The sequence below is a fragment of the Vulpes vulpes genome, chromosome 6, assembly GCF_048418805.1.
Source record: "Vulpes vulpes isolate BD-2025 chromosome 6, VulVul3, whole genome shotgun sequence".
Lineage (NCBI taxonomy): Eukaryota > Metazoa > Chordata > Mammalia > Carnivora > Canidae > Vulpes > Vulpes vulpes.
In genome coordinates this window covers 80949840-80974722 of record NC_132785.1, presented here as the reverse complement: position 1 = coordinate 80974722, position 24883 = coordinate 80949840, and the positions used below count along the sequence as shown (strand labels likewise).

Here is a 24883-nt window from a genome sequence, read left to right as displayed (position 1 = left end):
AATCATACTACCATGCATCTTATTATACAAGCCATAAATCTTGATTTTAATCTAATTTTCTGATTTCCATACTGTGCACACCCAACCATTTACCAAATCCACCACATGGCCATTGACTTAGTGCAGGCTCTTTTACTAGTGAGTTTTTGTTTCCTTGGTTTTTATGCCATGTTTTTTGGAGTCTATGTGTGTATACTCATGTATGTGATAGAATATATGGAGGAGGTTCCTTATAATTGAACATAGGCTTTGTGATAGCCTAAATAATGGACCCAAAAGATGTCCAAGTACTAATCCCTGGCCCCTGTGCTAGCTCATTTGAAAAATGGATTTTGCAAACATTATTAATTGAAAGATTTTGACAGTAGGAAGTAATCCCAAAATATCTGGGTATACTACAAATTTAATCACAAGTATCTATATAAGACGATGGCAGTGGGAGATTTATCAGAGAACAGGAGAATGTGATATGGGCAGAGATTGGAGTGATGTACTTTAAAGGCAGAGGAAGGGGACACCAGCCAAGAAAAACAGGTGGCCACTAGAAGCTGAAATGGAGTCTCCCCAGAGAGATCACAGAAGGAGCCTACAGCTTGATTTGGGGCCAGTGAAAAAGATATTGGACTCCTGACTTACAGAACTGTTATAAAAATACATTTATGTTGTTTTAAGCCACTAAATTCAGTAATTTATTATAGTGTATATATTACTAATAATATATAACAGCAGTAATAGCAAAGTAATACAAGTTTCTTGTCTTAATTCTGGATTTAGTATCACTCTAAAACACCAGTCTGATCATTTAATGGCTCCCAAAAACCTAGCAACAAAAGCATACAAAAACAGTAATCAAGATAATAGTTCACTCTGCCTCTCTGATCTCATCCCTGGGTTTCCTATACTTTATCATCTAAAAATACCAAACTTTGCAGTAGTCTTGAAGTTTTTGCCTACTTCCTAAAGTCTTTTGGAAACTTTTCTCTCTTCTGTAACACTAATTAATGTAATTACATACATCTGTTATGGTCATTATCACATGATCTTAGCTTTCAGTAGGCCTTTTCCTCTGAAACTCTGAACTCATTGAGGACTCTCAAAGACTTAGCTCAATGTCTGACACATAGAGCTGCATGAACATTTCCCAAATATATGAACACTAAATCCATCATTCTGCTCACTAAATATCCTATATATATATATATATTTTTTTTAATTTGGTCATTTCTTTTTATGTATCAATTATGAACAATGTTTACTTACACTAATAAAGCTTTCTCCACAATTTATAACAATCTTCCACTGGTAACATTATAAGTTACAAAACTACAAACACATCCCACAAGTCCCAGGAATTCACCAGCAGGCATATAAATGTATTTTTATTTTGTATCATTTGATCCCTTTAGATTTGTAGAACCTTAGCTCTTTCTTCCAGGACCTCTTCACTTCAAAGGCTTCATAATCTTTACAAGATGCTGCTGAGGTTCAACTCCTTCCATCAAAACCCTTAGTGACTGTGCTCTCTGCTAAGTAAGTTGAAATTTCTCAATATTCACATGTGAAGAATGGTTGGCAGTCATCTTTGAGGTGTAAAATGCCATGTCTATCAAAAAATCCATAGGAGAGCTGCCTGCACTTTAAGCATAAAGGGCATTTCCAGGTCCACATAGTTGTTCCCCCCCCTCAGGGCACACCCTCATTGTGGTGAGTCATTTGGACTGGTTAATTATTATTACTTTATTTTTTATTTTTAAAGATTTTACTAATTCCTTCATGAGAGACACCTGTGGGGAGCCTCTTGTGGAACCAGATCCCAGGATCCTGGGATCACAGACTGAGCCAAAGGCAGTCGCTCAACCACTGAGCCACCCAGGCACCCCTGGACTGGTTACTTTAAGTAACAATCATCATTCCTCCTCCATCTATCTCATCATCCTTTACTAATTCACTCTTTCAAGACTTCATTCAGATATTTTCTACTTTCAAATGATTTTGTGTAATACTCAAAGAATAAAAACAGTTGTATTTAAAACTTTGATTTGACATTGACTTATTAATGTCAATAACAATATTTTAAATAAAATACAAACGTTGTAAAATATTCTCCTAGCTTTATCTTAAGCATTTACTCAAAAATTTCATATTTTCACTAAAGGAGCCTTTTGATGATTCTGTAAGAAGTGACACTTTTTAAAGATTTTTTTTTTCCAAAAGTACCCTTTCTTGGCACTTTTTCCCCCAGTCATCTTTTATTGGATATTAATTCTCAATGAGGATACAAAAGGATTTAAGAGTCCAAGGCAAAGGTCATGGTCACGAATGCAGGATGCCTTGCCACATTTTCTACATAGCTAAAATATTTCTTCTATATCTCATCAACCTCTTTGTGATGTAGGAGGTGGCTATTGTCATTTCACAAATGGAAAACACATAAGAGGTTAAAAGATGACAGAGAAAACTCAGGAATGGAAATGTAGTCACTGATATATTCTAAATTTAAATATGTATTTTTTTCTGTTTTCCTTATATATATGAAGATCACAGATAGACAAAGTTCTAAGATTCCTTTTTAACAAAGCTGGTAGGATGTGACTGTATTAGACTTATACCATGTCCTAATTTTAATGGTTTATTGTCTTTATGGTTTCATCAGTCTAGAATTATTTATTTATTTATTTATTTATTTATTTATTTATTTATTTAAGATTTTATTTATTTATTCATGAGAGACACAGAGAGAGAGAGAGAGGGGCAGAGACATGGGCAGAGACAGAGAGAGAGGCAGGATCCATGCAGAAAGCCCATTGCAGGACTCAATCCCAGGTCTCTAGGATCACCCCCTGGGCTGAAGGCAAACACTTAACTGCTAAGCCACCCAGGGGTACCAGTCTAAAATATTTTAAATAACCTCATCAGCGAGGTTGATTATTTTTTTTTTTAATTTTTTTTTTTTTTATTTATTTATGATAGTCACAGGGAGAGGCAGAGACACAGGCAGAGGGAGAAGCAGGCTCCATGCACCGGGAGCCCGATGTGGGATTCGATCCCGGGTCTCCAGGATCGCGCCCTGGGCCAAAGGCAGGTGCCAAACCGCTGCACCACCCAGGGATCCCGAGGTTGATTATTTTAATCACCATGAACTTTTGGGGCAATCCGCAAACACCTTAGCACAACATTGGACCTTTTCCTGTGTGTGTGTGGGGGGGGTAGGTTCTGTATGTTTTAAGAGGGAGAAAGGGTGGGGAGGAGCAGAGGGAGAGAGAGAATCTTAAGCAGGCTCCACTTCACAACTCTGAGATCACATCCTGAGCTGAAATCAAGGTTCTGATGCTTAACTAACTAAACCACTCAGCTGCCCCTAAACCTTTTTCCTTTGATTTAGATGACAATTGCATGAAATCAAAAGTACTGTTACTTGATCTCTGCCATTTGAACTGGGTTGAAAGATAGTAGTAAATTTGTATAATATAGTTATGTAGTTGAGCATATGCCAAAAGAACAAATTTATAAAAGTTAGATATTTGGGTTCGTCTGTCTCTTAAACAAAACAAAGCTCCTTTAGCAATGAGACAAAGTTTCAGAATTGCAGAATATGCCATTCCAGAGGAGCCCCAGTTTAAAAATAAAAAAAATCTCTTATGTCCCAGAAAATATCAGGTAGAAAAGTAAAAATGAAGCAGCCTCACCTTTATGGCTAGCATTTTTGATGAGTAGGTAAGGCATAGGTGTTTGAAGGGTAAGTAGGTATTGAGACCCCTCCCATTTCCTTTGAGTAGGGTCTGCCTTTCAATGTCAGAATTCCAAACACTCCATTAATGTTTGTTCATTCAGTGGATGCATGGATGGTAAGAGCATAGCAACAAAGCAGTTTAAAAAGCATTAAGGGGGCAGCCCCAGTGGCCCAGCGGTTTAGCGCCACCTTCAGCCCAGGGTGTGATCCTGGAGATCTGGGGTCAAGTCCCACATCAGGCTCCCTGCATGGGGCCTGTGTCTCTGCCTCTCTCTCTCTCTCTCCGTGTCTGTCATGAATAAATAAATAAAATCTTTAAAAATAAATAAACAAATAAACGAATAAATAAATAGCATTAAGGAATTTAGGAACCACAATAGCCAAACTGTGGAAGGAGCCTCGGTGTCCATCGAAAGATGAGTGGGTAAAGAAGGTGTGGTCTATGTATACAATGGAATATTACTCAGCAATTAGAAACGACAAATACCCACCATTTGCTTCAACGTGGATGGAACTGGAGGGTATTATGCTGAGTGAAGTAAGTCAATCGGAGGACAAACAGTATATGTTCTCATTCATTTGGGGAATATAAATAATAGTGAAAGGGAATGTAAGGGAAGGGAGAAGAAATGTGTGGGAAATATCAGAAAGGGAGACAGAACATAAAGACTCCTAACTCTGGGAAACGAACTAGGGGTGGTGGAAGGGGAGGAGGGCGGGGGGTGGGGGTGAATGGGTGACGGCCGCTGAGGGGGGCACTTGATGGGATGAGCACTGGGTGTTATTCTGTATGTTGGTAAATTGAACACCAATAAAAAATAATTTATTAAAAAAAGGAATTTAGGAACCCAGAAAGTATAATACTATTAATATATTTGTAATTGATAACATTTTTATACTCTCCTTTTAGATCTTATCATGTATCATAAATGTTGCATGACATTTATCCTAGCACAGGTATTATATGTAAAAGATAATTAATAAATCTAAATATTCTAGTGTCATTACTGGAATTAGGACCAGGCTCAGAGGTTTGTTCCCAAGAAATTAGGCCTTAGTCTAACTACTAAAGTGAGAATCATATTTGAAAGCAAATCTGAAGAAATCACTGAGCCTGAAGCCAGGGGCCTCTTTAATTTCCTCTGAATAAGAGAAACATTAATCCCTGAAATTCAGTTGACATTAAGTCTTTAAGAAGGAGGATCTGTTTTGTCCCCAGTGTTCAATAATGAAAAGTGGATGCTAGACAGGGTCATTTTTTTTTTGGTAGCAGAAAAAGAACTGGACTTCGAATAGAATTCCTGGGTTATAATCTATCATCTCCTTGCTGTTTTGCCTTAGGGGGGAAAAGTTCTTTGATTGTTGTAAATATCAGTTTCTTTATTTGAAAAACAGGGGTTATAATGACTTTAATTTTCATTTCCTTGGACAGGAAGTATTAAACTTACTCCTCGATGTGTTACTGCTAAAGGGGAGTTTAATGACAAGAAAGGAGATGGCACAACAAAAAAAGCAATCTGATTTCAACTCAGATTCCAGACAAGAAATGATTTATCTCCCCAATGGCGAGTTTGAAATGCAACTCTCATTGCCTTAGCGCACAGAACACTAATTGTAGCAGAGAAGAATGGAATTGGCAGAAGCACACTCATGAGGACAGGAAATATTTAGGTTAGAGGAGAGAAACCAATCTCCAATGTAATCAAGTAAATCATATTACCAGAAATTAATTTTTTTTTACTTTTTTTATGTGTTCTCATGTGAAAGTCACAGAAAGTATTTGAAGAGCTTGAATTTTGCCTGTACACCTTAGAATCAGGCCAAGCCAACTTTTGTCACATGTGCCATGGCAATGTTACATACAATCTAAGCATTCTAGCATATATTGGATGAAAATGGAGCCTATATAAGACATGTATTTTATATCATTTTAACCACTTCCAGATGTAAAGGTTAAGAGTTCAATAATCAAGGTCAAGTAATAAATGACATTCCAAGTAGATTTCATAGGTCACCAAAAATGAGTTTGAACAGTGTAGAGAATACTCTATTAATCCCACTGATTAAAAAAAATTACCAGTGATTCCTTGAAGTGCTGAGATCTGAACTCAGTGTGTATCAAGTACACAGTATTTAATATGCCTATGAATGTGAAATGGTTATTTCAGAATGCGACCTCAAAGATCTGCAACAAGTATCCTTGCTCAAATCACTTATCTAAAATTCCAATTTATTTAAAATAAAGACCACAACATCTTTCATCCCAGAACATACTAAGCACACAATAAAGTGAAACTGAGCTACAATAATATAAACATACATCAACTGCCCTTTTGATACTTTATTGGCAAGATCCCAATTCTGAATTTTATTTAGTAGGCAATAGAAAAGTAGTTGAAAACCTGTATTTGAATATGCACGTGTGTTAATTTTGGAAAAGAGGGGATCCCTGGGTGGCTTAGCGGTTTAGCGCCTGACTTTGGCCGGGGGTGAGATCCTGGAGATCCTGGATTGAGTCCCACATCGGGGTCTCTGCATGGAGCCTGCTTCTCCCTCTGCCTGTGTCTTTCCTCTCTCTCTCTCTCTCTCAATCTCTCTCTCTCTGTCTCTCATGAATAAATAAATAAAACCTTTAATAAAAATTGGAAAAGAGATAGAGGGGCAAAGAGTGAAGCTTGACTACTCGGTTATTATCTAAATGTGAGTAATGATATTAGTCATCCTTATGAAATGGAATCCTATACTATCAATAAAATGAAGTAGATTTGAAGTAGATTTGTCTTGAAAATTATTTTTGTGATAGTGCCACTAGAGGCTTAAAGAAATGGGTTACAAATCAGTGATGTATAGTTTGCCCTTGGGTAAATATACATGTTTATGTATGCATGTATACTGTACATATTATATGCACCCATTACGTGCAGTAATTTTATTATGAATATCTAATAAGACAAAAACCAAGTTAAATTTAGCTTTTATGATTTCCATCATTATACTTTTTATGAAACATCCTTTACCTTGTAGGGGAGGTGGCAGATGGAGAGACAGAATCCTAAGGAGGCTCCATACCCAGCACAGAGCCCAAAGTAGGGCTTGATCTCATGATCCTGAGCCCATGACCTGAACCGAAATCAAGAGTCAGATGCTTAACCGACTGAGCCCCCCAGGTGCTCTGAGACATACTTTCTAAAAGTAATCAGAAGCTAAAAATAAAAACACACTATAAATTGTATTTGCATATTTTAGCACTTACATTTTATTCTCAAATGTCTGAAAGCTTTATTAGAAAGAAATATCCAGTATCATTCAAAAAGACAACCTACTTATGTCCCTACTGCAATATGATACTAAACTTTGGAAATATTTTCTGTGTATTTAAGACTACTTGCACTTGAGAATAATTAGTAATAATCATACATTCAAGTAAGTCAAAATTAAACATTTTACTACATATAGTAAATACAATTTTCTATTTTCTAGTTATATTAAATCTTTATTACTATTTATCTCAAATATATATTCATATATATCAAGTGGTATTAGTGACAACCTAAGCCACATTTGATACATTATACTATAGCATTTAAAAATATGAAATAGGGATCCCTGGGTGGCGCAGCGGTTTGGCGCCTGCCTTTGGCCCAGGGCGCAATCCTGGAGACCCGGGATCGAATCCCACATCAGGCTCTCGGTGCATGGAGCCTGCTTCTCCCTCTGCCTGTGTCTCTGCCTCTCTCTTTCTCTCTGTATGACTATCATAAATAAATTTAAAAAATTAAAAAAAAAAGTTTAAAAATATGAAATAAAAAAAAAAGAAAAAAAAATATGAAATGAAAAAGCCCAAATGGGGGCATCTGGGTGGCTTAGTGGTTGAGCATCTGCCTTTTGCTCAGGTCGTGATCCCAGGATCCTGGGATTGAGTTCCGCATCAGGTTCCTCATGGGGAGTCTGCTTCTCCCTCTGCTTATGTCTCTGCCTCTGTGTCTCTCATGAATAAATAAGTAAAAGCTTTATTTAAAAAAAAGCCTAAATGTATATTTCTATTTATATGTGCATAAGTATATGTAAATGACATTTCTTTGCATGTAAGAAAATACAGGAAAAGTAAATGTGCCATTGTTACAAAGGAGTGTTAAAAATCCAAAAGGTTCATAAAATAGAATTTCTTAATCTAATAGAAAATCATTACATACATGACCTGAATTATAAAAACCTACTTCATATAAAATTATATTTTCTTTTATCCTATTAGTGTCATATTCTTAACAGAAAAGCTTAGAAGAAAAACACTAGTAAAAGTTTAGTATTTACTTCTTTCAGAGAAGCTGAATTGACTTTTATAGCATCACTCTTCCTTAAAAATATGCCATATCACATCGTCCTTTAAGAATAGAGTCCTAATCTTTATGAACTTATTGGAAATAGGTAAACTTTCTATCCTATCTATATTTTCTCTAAGAAAATAAGGCCCAACTTATGAGAAAAATGTGATGTTTAATAGGATGCTATTGAAAGATTTTAAACATAGCACCCTTTTGATACAGCTTCAATAAAATTAGAGATTCTATTAAATAAATTTAAATTTTACAAAGCAGACAATATTATGCATAACTGAATTAGGTTTGCACCTCATTGGTATCAGTTTGAAGTCCAAACTCCTTCACCTAATAAAATAGTTAGCCAGATGGATTTACTTCCTTTCACATTGTACCTTTTTTTTTTCTTCTTTCTACCCTAGACTCAGGAAACATTAGGTTCTCATAGTTTGTCAAATGTCCAGATGCTCTGCCAACATCCAAATCTTTACATGTGCCACTCCTTTAGCTGGGAGCTTGAGAGCACACATTAAAACAAACCTCCGTTTCATTTGGCTGACACATTTACCTTCTCATTTCTTATTAGTTTGGTTCCATTTAGAGATGGCATTTGCAGGATGTGTAGTGATTACCTACATTCTTTCTTTTTTTTTTTTTTTTTTAAATTTTTATTTATTTATGATAGTCAGAGAGAGAGAGAGACAGGCAGAGGGAGAAGCAGGCTCCATGCACCGGAAGCCCGACGTGGGATTCGATCCCGGGTCTCCAGGATCGCGCCCTGGGCCAAAGGCAGGCGCCAAACCGCTGCGCCACCCAGGGATCCCCTTACATTCTTTCTTAATTCTCCTTCATAGAGTAGCAGATCCTGGCTTGCAAGATCCCTGACCAGCATCCCTAGTGCCTGGTATAGTACCTTATATTAGGCACTCAATACATCTTTGATGAATGGTGGATATTAATCCTGGCATATGGCTCAAAAGCATTTACTGCCAATCAAATTCAGGAATTAAGCTTTCCATTCATACTCCTGTTATGACAGTTTATCTTTTGATAGCTTAAATTAAATTAATGGGTTATTTATAAGTGTAAACATATGAAAGTATTTATTAAACCAAATGTCTATTGTGGTAAAGAAAATATTTTAGATTCAGTAAATCTCTTAGTTGATTTTAACACACAGGAATTTAAATTTTCTAGCCTCCCTCACAGTTGGGTGGGACCATAAGACTGATTTGTGGTGACTAGAATGTGGGCAGGAGTGAAATATGCTACGCCATGTGCCAGCCTCGCCTCTAAAACTTCCCTTCTGATCCCTCACAACCTCTCCACACTTGTCTCTGTGCCAAATGGAAGCAAAGAGTCTAAGTATATTAAGATCCATGTATAATCCCTCATCACCAACACCAACTTGCTTTCCATGGTGAGTCAAACAAGGGATAAAACTGTTTAGCTACTGAGACTTCAGCACAGCTGTTTATAGAAATTAGCCTGACCTGGCTCAAATAGCAGTTTGCAAAATTTTCTTCTAAAACAACACAGTGTGCTTACGATACTTAGGAGGAAAACTTTATAATTTTAGAGAGGATGCTATCAAGAGGGTTTAAACTGCAAGGGCTCTTTAAATAACAACTTTAACAAAGTTAGAGTGAGGTGAAATTTAAATTTTAGAAAAAGAAGAGTATGTTATTCCAGCATCTCTCTCCATAATGTTTTGTTTGGGAAGTTTATTGGCAAATACAAAGTAGAAAGTTATAAAATGAACCCAGGTACCTATTAGTCAGGTTTAACAATTATTAACAATTTTGGTATATAATTATCCTTTGTCCCTTTAAAGTTGAATCCTCTCAGCAAAGCTAACATACCAGATTATCTCACTCATAAATACCTGAAGCATGTATCATGTTAACAATTGTTATATAAACCATACCACTTTCACATCTAAAAATGTTGTCATTAAAATCTCTTAATATTACCTAATAGAAAGTCTAGCCTCACATTTCCCTAATTATCAACAACTCTCTTTTTTTCTTTTTTTGATGGATTATCCACCAGCTCTTGAGTTACAGCTCCCGTTTCTTTGATTCCATGGCCTTCAATTTTCATCCTCCTTGTCATTAATTTTCTGGAGAAGCAAATAGTGTCTTATAGATGTCATCTTACAAACTTGGGTCCGTGTGCTTGTACAATTTGATTCATAACCAAGTTTCTCTGGCTGGCTGATACAGTTGCTTCTGAGGCAAGACATGGTGTTTTGTAGACTGTTGTGGAAAACTCTAAAATTCTACTGGAATCAACATCTGCTGCTGCTGAAAAAGATAAAAATCAGGCCTAGAGAGGGGAAGAAAATTGGTAGGAGAATGTGGTTAGGTAAAGGATGGAAACATGAAAAAATATTCCTTCCTCTTTTTCTGGCCTTTCAGTCTCTGGCATGCATCCCTAATGGCATCCCCATTTGTGCCTATTTTTCAGGTAATAGGCATATTCTTCCTGGTTTTTATTTTCCTTTTATTTTCTAAACAATCTGTTAGTGTAGTACCAGGACTAACTTGGCTTTAATACTGAGCTAATCCCATTCTATGAATTCTCCTCCATTTCCCATGTATAAAGAGGTCTGTTCACTATGGTTCTTTAAAAAGTGGACTATTCAAGCTTTACATGATCTCTAGAAATTGTTTGACTTACCCTTTTCAGTTTTTATTTCCTTACTTTCCCAGTGTTTAATTACCAACATATACAATCAAAGCCTTGAGAGACTCCCTGGCAATCCTGCTAGTCTCTAGCTCTTCCTCCCTGCACACCTTCCTCTCCAGTGCTTGGCCCCATAAATTGTATTTGCTTTGGCATCCCTGAAATCGGAACTGTGAATCCTCAATGTGGTGGTATCAGATAGCTCCATATATAGCCCTATTCCTTTTACTAGAGCCTGAAAACGGAAGAGTAGGGAAAGTCATACAATTTACCTCATTTTGTTCCTTTCTGTCAGAGATTGTTTTCCTACCTTGCCTGTGTTCTAGTGTCTGAAAACTGTTATTTCCTATATTTAGTCTAGTTATTTCCTATATGTATCATCGTTGTTTACAGAAGGGCAATAAATTGGATTCCTGTTACTTCATCATACCTGTGAGTAAAAGCCACTTGCAACTTTTTTAAGATTAAGAAAGAGAGAGAGAGCATGAGTGGGAGGCAGAGAAAGAGAACCTGGTCGTGCGCGTAGCTGGATGTGGGTCTCAGTCTCACAACCCATGAGATCATGACCTGAGCTGAAACCAAGAGTCAGACAGTTGTTTAACTACTGAACCACTCAGGCAGCCCCCTGTTTTCTTCTAATTAGCATTTGCATAAGGACCTTTTTCATTATTGCACTTTAATCTGTATCTGTGTATTTAAAGTGAATTTCTTTTAAAGAGAAAAGGAATTTGCATCTTATTATAGTCTGATAATCTCTACATTTTAATTACAATTTTTGGACCATATATTTAATGAGATTATTGATACAATTCTGCTAAAATCTTGCTTATCTATGTCAATTTTCTTCATTTTGCCTTTCAATTTTTTTGCTTATGGTTGACATACAATGTTACATTCATTTCAAGTGTACAACATAGTGATTTAACTTTAATACATTAGGCTATGCTCAACACAAAGAGGTGTAGGGCACCGTCTGCCACCATACAACCCAATCACAGTGTCATTAAGCATATTCCCCATGCTCTATCTTTCAGCTCTGTGACATATCCATTCAGTAACTGGAAGCCTAAATCTCCCACAGAACATCATCCATTTTGACCATCCCTGTTTTCCTCTTTTTAACCGTATTATTTTAGATTAACTGAGTATAATATTTCCTATCCTTGCTATTGACTTACTAGCTTTTTATTTAATATGTTTGTTCTCGGTTTTACAATATGCATCTTTAACTTATCACCATCTACCACCAATTATACTACCTTTCATATAGATTAAGATCTTTCAATAAGATATTTTGTTTTTATTGTCATACATTTTATTCCTACCTAAACAGCCATTGTTTTCATTTTTTGTTGTCATTATTTTTCATAATATTTTGAAAAACATTTGTGTGTCACTTATGCTGCTATGTTTGTCATCTGTGATATTCATTATTTAGATTGAAAGTTTTTACATTTTCTATAAAAAGACAGACAATAAATTGTTTAGGCTTTACTGGCTCTACATAGTTTCTGTTCAATATGCTTATTCTTTAAAAAAAAAATTAACAATGTAAAACATTCTGACCTCTCAGGCTTCTGAAGAAATAGAGACAGATAGACACATCCTAAGTCAAATATGGCAGCAGGCTAAATTTTACCAAACCCTCATTTAGATGCAAAATTTTATCAAGTGCCATTTTCATTATTCACAAATGCTTACTTTCATCATAATTCTGTCACAAAGGTCTGATAACACTGAAATTTGTAAACTTTGGTTTGTCTAAAAAGTCTATCTTCATATTTGAAGCATATTTTTTGCTTGATATTCAATTTCAGGTTCACAGTTTTTTTTGTTGTTGTTGTTGTTTTGTTTTGTTTTCCTTTCAGCACTTTAATGAGATTGTTCCTCTTTGTGTTCTGGCAAGTTTAACTTCTGTCAAATCTATATGCATTCTTTGTTCTATGCAGAAGTGTCATTTCCCCGCTGGCTACCATTTAGATATTTTCTCTCAATTACTTTTTTTTAGGGTTTTTTATTATTATTCAAATGTGCTCTGGTGTGGTCTGCTTTGTTTTTTCAGCATGGTTTTGCTGATTTTTTATTTTCCCATGAAGTAAATTGGCCATTATCTCTAAATAATATGTAGACCTATCTGTATGCTCTCCAATAAAATGTTAGCCTGATATTGTCTCACTGGACATGATAATCCATTTATTTACAGTCTCTGTCTCCAGGACTTTTCCTCTATTGTTTTTATTGCTACATCAAGTTCATGGATCTTTTTCTTCCATGTCTGTTATTACTCCCATGCAGTATTTTTTTAACTTTATTTTTACATTTCAGATATTGAATTTATGTCAAGTAGTTTCATCAGAGTCTTTTGTAACTTAATTGTTCTTCACTTCATGTTCAGGCTTTATTTTAAATCCTTGAACACATTAAATGTATAATTGTTCCTTTAAACTCCTTGTCTACTGATTCCAGCTTCGATTTTTCTGCATCTGTTTTTAATGATAGATTTGTCTCTTGATAATACTTTCTATTTTTCTACCTTTTTTGTATGCCTAGCAATCTTTTCTGTATGGCAGTTTTGCAAATCATTTTGTTTAATGTTCAATTTTCATGTATTTTTGTAAAGATTATTGAAATTTATTCTAGGTCACAATTTATCTACATTTCTTCACTTTATTTCTTTTGATGCTTGATTTCAGTTAGGACAGCTTCAGAGCAGATTTATCACTGGGTTTAGTTTAGTCTTATAGCTAAGATGTGACCATTTTGGCCACTATATGATGCTCTGTGTATTAAGAGGTATTTTTATTTGGGATGATGAGAATGCCAATTGTTCTCAACCCTAAGTGATCTTCATTAATTGTTTTACCCATTGCTTCCCAGTAGTTCCATCCCTGGTCCCCTTGGAAGGCTGGTCAATACTCAGCCAACTACTTGAAAGAATCCTTCTGTGGTCTCTAGCACACCCTCTTCTCTCCTCCCTTCCTCCCTACAGTTTCCTATTTTATCTATCCACCAACCTACCAACCAATCTCCTCTATTTCTGATGTGCTGCCCTTAAAATTATAGTCAATTTGATTTCTGAAAGTATCTTCCTATCTTCCCAACTCAACTAGGTCATGTTTGGATCCCCTCTGACATTTTCTATGACATGGATAGAAACTTTCTCTAGCTAATAATGCTAGAAGTCATAGGTATCATATTTCCCCTTCCATCATGAGACTCTCTCATGTAATCCATGATCACAGACCTATGCTACCTACATTCAATGTGTGAAAAGTTATTTTTCCACTCTCATCCCCAATTTTCTTGTAATTTACATTTGTAGCAGGGTGATTCTCTATGCAGTTAAAACTCTATAGGTGAAAATGAAACTGAAAAAGCATCTTTAAATAATACATAGTTCAATGTACACACTTTTGCATGAGCCTAAACTAACTGCCACCCCAGTCATGAATAGCAGCCTTTTATAATCTCCTCATCTTGTTGGTAAGCAAAACCTGGAATTTGCTTCTAATCAATATATGGCACAAGTGAAGGATTTTTACATCAATTAAATACCTCCAATGAACTTACTTTAAGTTAATCAAAGGGGGATTATTCTGGTGGCCTTAGTCTATTCAGGAAAGTCATTTAAAAGATGGTCTAGAAGTCCCAGATTTGAAGTAGACTATTGCTGACTTTAAAAAATTAAAGAGCTGCCAAAAAAATCTCTGCTACAATGAAATGAAATCAGTCAACAACCTGAGAGCAATTGCTGAGTGGATTCTTGCCTATTGAGCCTTCAGATGAGAATGCAGCCAACCAAGACCATGATTTCAGTCTTATGAGATTCTAAGTAAGAGTTAAGAGTTCAGCTTGCAGTTCCCAGCCTTCTGACCTACAGAAATGGTTACATAAAATGACTGCTGTTTTAAGCCATTTAGTTTGTGGTAATTTATAAGGTAGCATAGGATACTAATTTAACTAAACATAATGTACTCTTCAAATGATTCTAACTATTCATTAAACTGCATTAAATGCAGCAGCAGCTACAAATAGAGACATACCCTTTCACTAAATTGCCACAAGTCAGTATTGAGATCTAAGTTTCCAAAATGTGGCATTCATTGATCACCATTTCCTCTATTTTCAGGCCCCTTCTTCAGAGAATCTGGACTCCAAAAATCTCTTGACCTTCCCAGCACTTCTATTTCATTTCATTTTCCTTTGTCACCTTTACATCTTTACTCTATTCCTATACTGCTTAAAATATCAAGGCTAATTATTAATGTCATTCCCTCACAAATATCCTAGTTCCACTTGCCCCTTTCTTGCTTTGCCATACTGTAGGAGAAAAACTTCAAAGCGAGAAAAAAACTCATCATTCTCAGTTTTTTTGTTTTACAAATCAAAAATGTCTAACAAAAATCCTTTAAAACCAGAATGGCTCCTCCTAGGATAACATTATGACAAAATTATCCTAAATTACTATTATGTGTTTTCTTTTTCTCTCTACTTTACCTGGCTCTATTTTTCTTCTATTTTGCTGAAAGAAAGGAAAGCTCACAAGAGAACTTCCACATATTTCCACCCCACATCAGAACCCCTAGTAGTATCTGTACCTGCCTGTTTCCTATGTATTTTCACCTAAAGCCAAGAAATTCCTCCATTTTTATATGTTTCCATCTTCTCTAGTGTACTTATGGACATTAATGTAGCATTTTCTTCCTCTTTCTTCTACATCAAATGTCATCTTTTCCCATCATTACTGTTTCATATCTTTGTTGACTTTTGAAAATTAATACTCCTCAGAAGTACCACCTACAATCCCTATTGTAGGCTGTGTTGTGTTTGCCACCCAACCTCCAATACCTAACAATGTTACTGTAATTGAAGATTAAGAGAAAGAGCCACTACACTGATGGGCATATGAATTAGTGCCACCCTGGTGGACACAAAAGAAAGAACACTGAGCCCAACAATTAATTTTAAGGCTTAGAATCATATGGAATTTTCCCTGCTAATTTTCAGACTTGCTGGAACCTGTGGTCCTTTCCCCTCCCCTAATATCTCCCTTTGGGAATGGTGATGTCTGTCTTACACTTGTGTTACACTGTATTTTATAAAGAGATAACTTGTCTGGTTTCTCAGGTTCACAGCTAATAAGGAACTTTGCTTCAGGATGAATTATATCTTTATTCTCAACAGTAGCTGATTTAGAGGATATTTATGTGAGATAATTAATTTGGATTTAATGTTGAAATAGGTGTAGACCTTTGGGGCTGCTGGGATAGGGTGAATATATTTTGCATTAAGGCCATGAAGTTTGAAGAACCAGACAGCAGAGTGCTATAGGCTATTTTATTTCTCACCAAAGTCCTAATCCAGAGTATCTCAAATGTGACTAAATTAGAAGATATGGTCTTCAAAGAGGTAATTAAGTTAAAATGAGTTAACTACAGTTGACCCTAATCCAGTATCACTGTTGTCCTTAAAAGAGGAAGGTATTAGGAAACAGACACAGGGAGGATAGACCACAAGAAGGCAAAGAAAAAAGATGCTATTCTACCAACCAAGGAAAGAGGCCTAAGAATAAAGCCAACCTTGCTGATATTTTGATCTTGGATATACAGCCTACAGACTGTGAATAAATTAATTTCTGTTATTTAAGCCAACCAGTCTGTCACACGTCATATGGCAGCAATAGCAAACAGTCTCCCTTTTCTCGCTTAGCCAAAGTCTAATTAGGCTTTTGTCCTCATTATGTAATTAAAACTCTTGTTGTCAGGGCCATCAATAAACTTCACATTGTGAAATTCAATGTTTCTCTCTCATATTACACATTCCTTTTGACCAATAATCAGCATTCAGCACAAATGATCAGTATCACCTCTTTGATAACGTTTTTTTCCCATTTGGTTTCCAGAATTTTACATACTCTTAGCATACCTCCTACTCTACTGTTTTTCACCCCTACTTTTTAAGATAAGAGTGCCTCAATCTTTTGTCTTTACTATAGATGTACAACTAATCCCACATATTAATTCCTACATCTACTAAGATTCTCCAAAATATACATGCCTCTTTGATAACTTTACTTGTCTGTTTAGTAACATCTCAAATTCAACATGTCCAAAATTGACTCCTATTTCCCTCTATCTATCTATCTATCTATCTATCTATCTATCCCCCGTAGCACCTCTATACAGATTTTATCATATATTTACTGGATTAGTTTGGGTTCTCCAGAGAAGCAGAACCATTACTGGTACTGTGAGACAAAATCATCATCATCATCATCATCATCATCATCATCATCTCAATCCATTAATCCCATCAATTCTTTTCAAATGTAATGAAGAGAAGTGTTATCCCCATTAGGAAATGATTGAAGTTTGCAAACAAGAAACTGATGCATAATATCAAAGGTCTGTTTTTTATAGCCATTTCTTCAACTGTTTTATCACAACATAGAAAACCAAAAATAACACTAATATTTTATTGTGGGCAATTATGGTATCCATTAATAGTTACTGAGGTGGAAGTAAATCTTGGGGACAAGAATAAAATGGTGAATAAGCAAACTCTTTTTTTGGGCAGTAGGATAAAATTTAGTACACAAGGTCATTTATAAGACTCCAATAAAAAACAAAAATACATTAGATATTATGGAAAATAAAATACAATTTCCTTGTCTATGGAATGTGTAACGCTGTGTAGAAAATAGGAAGGAGTAGAGGTGGCATGGAGAATTTTGAGAACTAAATTTTCAGTTAATAATAACAAGGGCAATAATACCTTTGCTTTGCCATCCATTGGCTTCCCCATTAACATTTCAAACAATTGAGTATTTTCTCTGTCACCTTACACTTAGGTATTCGCTATAATGTATTTATTAATATATTCCCATCCTTTAATCTGAGGTTTTCCTCCATAAATTTTGAGCTCCTGCATAGCGGTAATTATTTTCTTGTTACTATGTCATTGTTTCCTGAAATTAAGTTTCAGAAACTGGAATAACAAAGTCACTGAAATTAATGTGTATCCAAGTCCTATTGCACTTGCTAGATATCTTACATACGTGTTTGCTCAATACACCAAGATAATGCTCACAGAAAAACTTTAAAATATAAATTTCCCTCCTGAAATATATTTCCTGTATCTTCCACTGGAGTCATATTTTTTTTCTAGTATTTTGGGGACACTGTGTCTCCAGTGAGGTTAACTGGATTTTTGAGAGTAGCAGACCGCTATCAATCTTGGGAGCAATATTTGAGTGTGCTATAGAGGGATACCATTTAGTAGAGGTAACTGTAAACTTCACTGACAGGATGGTTCTACAAAGGACAAAATATCAAAATAATGATGGCCAAACAATCACAAATTCACACTGAAATGCCAGGCATAACACTCTTGAACCAAGTGACAGAATGAAAGAATAATTTACAGAGGTATTTCTTATCTATTGTACCTCACCCCTAAAAACACATTGAAGCTATGTTGAAAACTACATTACAAGTTATTGCTGCCCTGAGCTTCAATAACGTGTAAAATGCCAGCAATGCACCTACTATAAACACATTGAAAAAGCATCTTAATACATTACTGCCTCCAGGAGTGGAGACTATGTTTATGGAATTGGGACGTTATGACCCCATCTGTTACGTATGTCGAACAGCTTACCCACGGTAAAAAGGCTGCCATGCACCTTCACACATATCAGGCAGGGATAGTGGTGCTTGGCAGTGTGAATAAAACCTGGTGAAGAAACCATTTGTTTCTTAGCTCATTGCTCTTACTCCTAAATCTGGCTAATACATTGCTGTTAAAATAGTATCTCACATAAAGTATTAACCATGCTACTTTCCTCAGAGAGCTTTCTTAATCCATGTTCAAAGATGGTATTAAAAATTCGATCAAATGTAAAGCACCAACAAATGAATCACTAAAAAGTAAAGGGAGAAAAGTTCCTTTTATGAATTGGAAAGGTCATTCAAATTACTGCTTCCTGCCATTTCCTAGGATCAAAACAACCCCATGTGAATTACATCCTATCTTCTAATAAAAGATCTCACTGGTCAGCTATTCACAGACAAGCGACCATAACCTGGGAGCTAATTAGAAATGCAGAATCTCAGGTTCCACTCCAGACCTACAGAATCAGAATCAGCAACTCAACAAGCTCCCCAGGTGATCAACATGCAGATTAAAATTTGAGGAGCACTCTCTAGGGTCAAAGCAAATTGAAGAATTAATCTAGAATGACGCATCACGATCTATGTCTGCAGATATTTAGGTTAGTTTTTTTTTTTTTTACTTTAAAAAAAAATATTTTATTTATTTATTCATGAGAGACAGAAATAGAGAGAGAGAGAGAGAGGCAGAGACAGAAGCAGGCTCCATGCAGGGAGCCCAATGTGGGACTCGATCCCGGGACTCCAGGATCATGCCCTGGGCTGAAGGCAGGCGCTAAACTGCTGAGCCACCCAGGGATCCCAAGATTTAGGTTAGTATTTTTAAAGTGATGAATGTTTATTTGTGAAATGTTAGACTAAATGAAGTAAGCTGCTGTCTCTACTGCTAGACTAACAGTCTATCACAAGTCCATGCATACTGTCACTGTTCTCCAGAGGTATGTAGTACGTTAGGGTTTCTTCCTTAAAGAAGTAGAAATATCCAGTCACGTAAGTGAATTATTGCATGCAAAATATGTAACAGGCTTAAATTGGTAAGAGAATATATTTTTAAAGGGAACAATACAGGAGTGCCTGGGTGGCACAGTGGGTTGAGCTTCCAACTCTTGGTTTTGGCTCAGGTTGTAGGCTTGGATCATAGGATTGAGCCCCAGTCAGGCTCTGTGTGCTCAGCATGGAGTCTGCTTGAGTTTCTCTCTTCTTCTTCCCCTACCCAGCTCCCCCACACCCTAGCTCACCTGCTTGCACTCTCTAAAATAAATCTTTTAAAAAAATAAGAAAATTATATAACTTGATGTATTTATATTGTTTCAGTAATGTAGATATATAGATATCTAGTTTATTTAAAAAGAACTACAGATCTTTCTTGACATACAATGGGGTAAAATGCCACTGTTCAACTTTTTATGGGTTTAAGTAAACAATACAGCCAATACATATAACTTACTGAACATAACTCAGCCTAGCCTACTTTAAACATACTCAGAAAACTTATGTTAATCCACAGTTGGGCAAAATCATCTAACACAATGATTTTATAATAAAGTGTTGAATATTTCATATAATGTACTGAATACTATACTGAAAGTAAAAAACAGAATAGTTTATGAGTAGGGAGAAGTTCTCTGTCAGTTGTTCACCCTGGTGATCACGTGGCTGACAAGCAGCTATGACTACCACTGCCCAGCATCACAAGACAGTATCATACTGGGTAGTATCACAACATCTCAAGAAATGATCAAAATTCAAAATCTGAAGTATTGTTCCTAATGAATGCATATTGCTTTCACAACATCGTAAAGTCAAAAAAATCTAAGATGAACCCTTATAAGTCAGGGACTGTAGATATTTATGGCCTAAGAGGAAAGATGTTCATGATATACAAAGTGAAAAAATGTAAAAAGTATACATATAAACAGTACATATCAAATGTTACAAAGCACACAGGACATATATTATATAACATACATGGCATCTATGGTGCAGACACACATATACACAAACAAGTATGTGAAAAGAAAACATACAAGAAAACTTTGTTATTCTGAGTGCTGCAGTGAGATATTTGCGAACTTTCCCTTCTTAACATTTCTTAGAAGGAGTTTTATGGCTAATATTTACTGTATAGAGCTCCAAGAATTTTCTAGTAAAAAAAAAAATTCTTTATCCAAATGCCACTATTTCTATTGTTAAGTAGCTGATTTTACTATTTGTCTCTGATCTTTTTAACAGGTTTTTTGGTCTTTCCTCTAGGAACCATTTCCATTAGAAAAAGTAAAGCAGTAGGCAGAAAACAAAATAGTTCTTGGTAATGACTCAGACATATTTGGCAGGAGGAATATTCTAATAAAGTTCCGGTATTCTCTGTATAAATTACTTTATCCTTCCTTAAATTAAAATTAACATCATGGACTCTTGTAAAGCTCTGGTTGATCACGAATTGTGCCCTTAGGTGCCATCTATTGCCCCAACACCATGGATGAGTCATGATTCAGGAGAAAATTATGTCTTTTTACTTAAGAATCTACAGTGCCTTGATTGTTGCTCTGGCGCCCCCTGGTGGCAAAAAGTCCTGCAGCTTAGGAAAATCGAGGAGAAACCCACTAGGAATCTGTTGTCTGGAAGATAAATGTGTTGCATCTTTCAGGTAACTTCTAAGATTGGAGCACTTTGGGATGAAAGTACATTTCAGCTACATTGATTTAGTGCTATGGCCTTCTGATAAAGGCACTGTCAGGCCCTCTGTGGTGCCAGCTTCTCTGTTCTTCCTGTGGGTTTTTAATATTTAGTATAGCAGCTGTTCACAGTCAAGTTCAATATCTAGAGATGTACCAGATAAGGTCACAGAGCAAACTTGATTCTCCAAACTGTTAGGATTTAACAGTTATGTGTGTGTTTGCTTCCTATTTTAAAATTTGGCCCTGGGTTTTGTGGGGTAATCATACAGTGCCCAGAAGAAGTTTTAAAGGCAGAAATATTGAGTTGCCCCAGGCAGTCTTTGCGGTCAGATGAATATAAACTGTGTGTATATTGCAACAATTATGTATACACTGGTGCTATCATCTATGAAGTACGCAGGGTTGAATCAACATGTATATAACAGAATTATGAGGCTTAAAAGGCAATGCATTAGAGCATAATACTTAGTACATATTAAGCACTTGTTAGTAATACACAAAAGCTTTCTTTGTAATTCAAATAGAAGTACTTTTTAGTTTTTTTAGTTTTAATACCAGGAAACTGCAGATGTCTCTCTTCTATTATGTGAAAATCAAACTGTACCAATAGGGAAATATATGGATAGATGTTTTTGCACAACACAGACTTCGGTTACTATAAGCTATTGATGGCCTGGATGACAATATGTATTCTGATCCCCTTGATCATCTCTCAAAAGAGAATGCCTCCCAGCCCCAGTATTTGAATTTGGTCTAACCTGTGGGAGACAGAGATACTCTTGAAATCTCTCTGAGATTGAAAGATCTTTTATGACACCATTTCTAGGTGGTCATTCGAGTAGGCTGGGGAAGAGAAACACCCACTCCCAGTAGTCAGGAATGTGGTTTAATACTTGGCATTACCGATGTACTGATTCAGCCCAAGTGGCAGACAAGGAGTCCTGGATGGCCATCTGTTGCGATTATACTGACAGCTGCAACCTCTTCACTGAATAAGAACACCTGTAATGTCAATCCTAAGTGGACCAGCTGCATCAGGTTCCCACTGCAGCATTTTCTGAGGGGATTGGTGTTTATCCAGGCTTCTCAAGGGCGATTTTTACTTCCCTTGGGCACAAGTAAAGAAAGGCCTTTTACCATTCAAGCACCAAGGTGCATGCTATACTTTTGGGGTTTTCTCTAAAACTGAGCTGGGTATCTCACAACTAAAGTTCTGTCATCTGAGCTAAACGCACTGTTTTAGGGAAGGCTCTTTTCCCTCAGCATTTAACCAAAGGCAAGCATTAGGTTCACATGTTAGATCTAAGAATACTACCCTAACATCATTAAAGCAACTACACATAGAATCTATTTCAGATCCCTATTGTTTTATCATTACATGAGTATGCCAAAGCCTCGGCAGCTTTCCCTTATAATGTAGGTTACATATAATATAGATATATACCATTTCTAATATGTTTGTGTAGTTTCATTTAAGGTATATTACAATCGAATAGGGATAATTCTTTACATATATTTTCTGTCTATATGCATGTGAAGTATTTGTAGGGGGCACCTGATACTTCTCAATACTTATTTCTTTAGGTACCTACATAATTATTGTGCAAAAACACATATATAGTGATTATAAGATGCTCTTTAACTGCTTCACAAATATTGATTTTTAGAATTCTCCTGGAAGCCCTACTACATTCCTACTGCTACTGTAACAAATTATCATTAACTCAATGACTTAAAAAAACAAATTTATTATCATTTTGGAAGTCAGGATTCTAAAATGGATCTCACTGGGCTAATGTTAATTTAGCAACAAGACTTTCTTCTATAGGCTTGAGAGAAGAATCCATTTCCTTGCCTTTTCTAGCTTAGAAAGGCCATCCACATTCTTGGTTCATGGCTCAATTCCACCATCTGCAAAGCCATCAGTGGCCAGTCATGCCTTTATCATGCTACATTTCCCTTGTGCTCTGCTTTCATCACATTACCTAACTCTGAATTCCTGCCTATTTCATTTTTAAGGAGTATTTCTCCATCTCAGGACTGCTAATCACATCTGCAAAATCTTGTTTGGAGGTCCATGGACATTTTTAAGGGGCCATGATTTTGCGACACGTTCATAATCAACCTCATTGTACAAATGAGGAAACAAATTCAGAAGTTGAGGATTTTTTTTTAAGTTGAGGAATTTGTCCAAGGTCACACAGTTAATTAGTGGCAGAGTTTGGATTTGAAATAGGTAAGCTGGCTTCAGAGTCTCAGCCTCTAACAACTACAGTTTAATATCTGTAGACTGAAAGACCAAAGAATCAAAGAAGAAATGGACCAGAGATTTTTTTGTTTTGGTCTCTATAATCACATGCAATGCCAGCTGGCATTTAATGAATTCAACTATTACTATCAGTTAAATAATTACAGGGGGAAAAAAGACCATAGAAAAGAGAACTTAAGGACAAAAGAAACAATGCCCCAAAATAATAACTATGGGCCAGAGATTGATCATGTTTGGTATACCAACTGCCAGAGGAAGGCTGAAAGATACTAAGACACAAATAAAGAATCACAGTAAAAGATAGACTGTGTATTAAAATAACAGACAACTTTTAAAAAGCAGAAGAAAGTGAGTAGGCTCTGAAGGAGAGATCAAAGGTGCCTAATAGAGTGGAAACCGTAAAATTAGTATTTGATTGGGTAATCCAGGAATGCATATAAAATGAAAATTTCTTATCCCATCATATCCAATGACAAACTGCAGAAAATAACAAAGGTCATTCAATGTATAAAATATTTTGGTTTGTGTTATAACATGTTGGAACTCCAGGTTGAACTCTAGTATGGGATCCTTAGCCAATTTAGAGATTTTGAACTGAAACCAGGATATTGAGAAAAAATAGAACACACTCAATAACATTAGTAACTTTTTACATAAAGGTAAAGCCATGGTGTATGTATCCAAATAGGACAGCATTCTGGGCACGACTAAGTAGATGTGTATCATGTGCTCCAATTATCTACTCCTTTTCAGAAACAAACAAAAAAACTTGGTCTTCAACCAATTATAATTTCATTTATTCACTATTTAGGAACTCTTTTACAGTAAGCATTGTGTTAAAAGGCATAAAGAATGTCATATTCCCAGCCATCTACGCATGTGTTTAAGATGTGAGAGGACTTTTTTAAATACAAACATTATAACATTGATTTATCTTATTTCCAAAGAAATATATATTCAGTCTAGACAGCTTAGAAAATATAATTATTCTAGCAATCAACTAAACATCCTAATAAATGCTAGTGTTTTCAGTTGTTTCAATAGACTTTTTTACTCATGAAAACATCTGCACCTTAAGAAAAATCATAAGTTTCTAAAGTTGAGTCAACTTTTAAAAACTTTAACCATGTGTTTTGAACAAAATGCTTATACACATTTCCCCCTATCATTAAATACCATCTTGTCTAATGGCTACATACTATTCTGTTGTAAATGCACACCATAATGCATTTAGCTAAGCCACTTTTATTTGTGATTTGATTAATTTAGTCATGGAACTATATATTTCTCTAAAATGTTTGCTCCAGAATCTCTGTGGTAACACAGCTCCATAATGTCTATCACTACTTTCCATCCAACTGTATTGTACCACTTCCAGTGTCTTAACATTTTGTTACAATGGATAATACCTTTTCATTAAATATAGAACTCGGGAAAAGTTTTTAAGGTCCTTTAGACCTAGAAATATAACCAATTATAATCACTTTAGAAAAGGTTGCTAAGACATGATTTTTTGTTTCTCATTGCATTTA

General features: G+C 35.7%; 1 long non-coding RNA gene across 2 annotated transcripts in view; it reads right to left on the bottom strand.

Annotated features, from left to right (window-relative positions):
- Positions 1–24883, bottom strand: part of LOC112907835 (uncharacterized) — a 299234-nt gene that overhangs the window by 151291 nt on the left and 123060 nt on the right. Inside the window, exon 5 of one of the 2 annotated variants that reach the window (XR_003232825.2) lies at positions 10067–10374. The exons of the other annotated variant lie outside the window; for it this stretch is intronic. This is a non-coding gene — a long non-coding RNA (uncharacterized lncRNA). Of the gene's footprint in view, positions 1–10066; positions 10375–24883 lie in introns of those variants that run through there. 2 annotated transcript variants of the gene reach the window in all.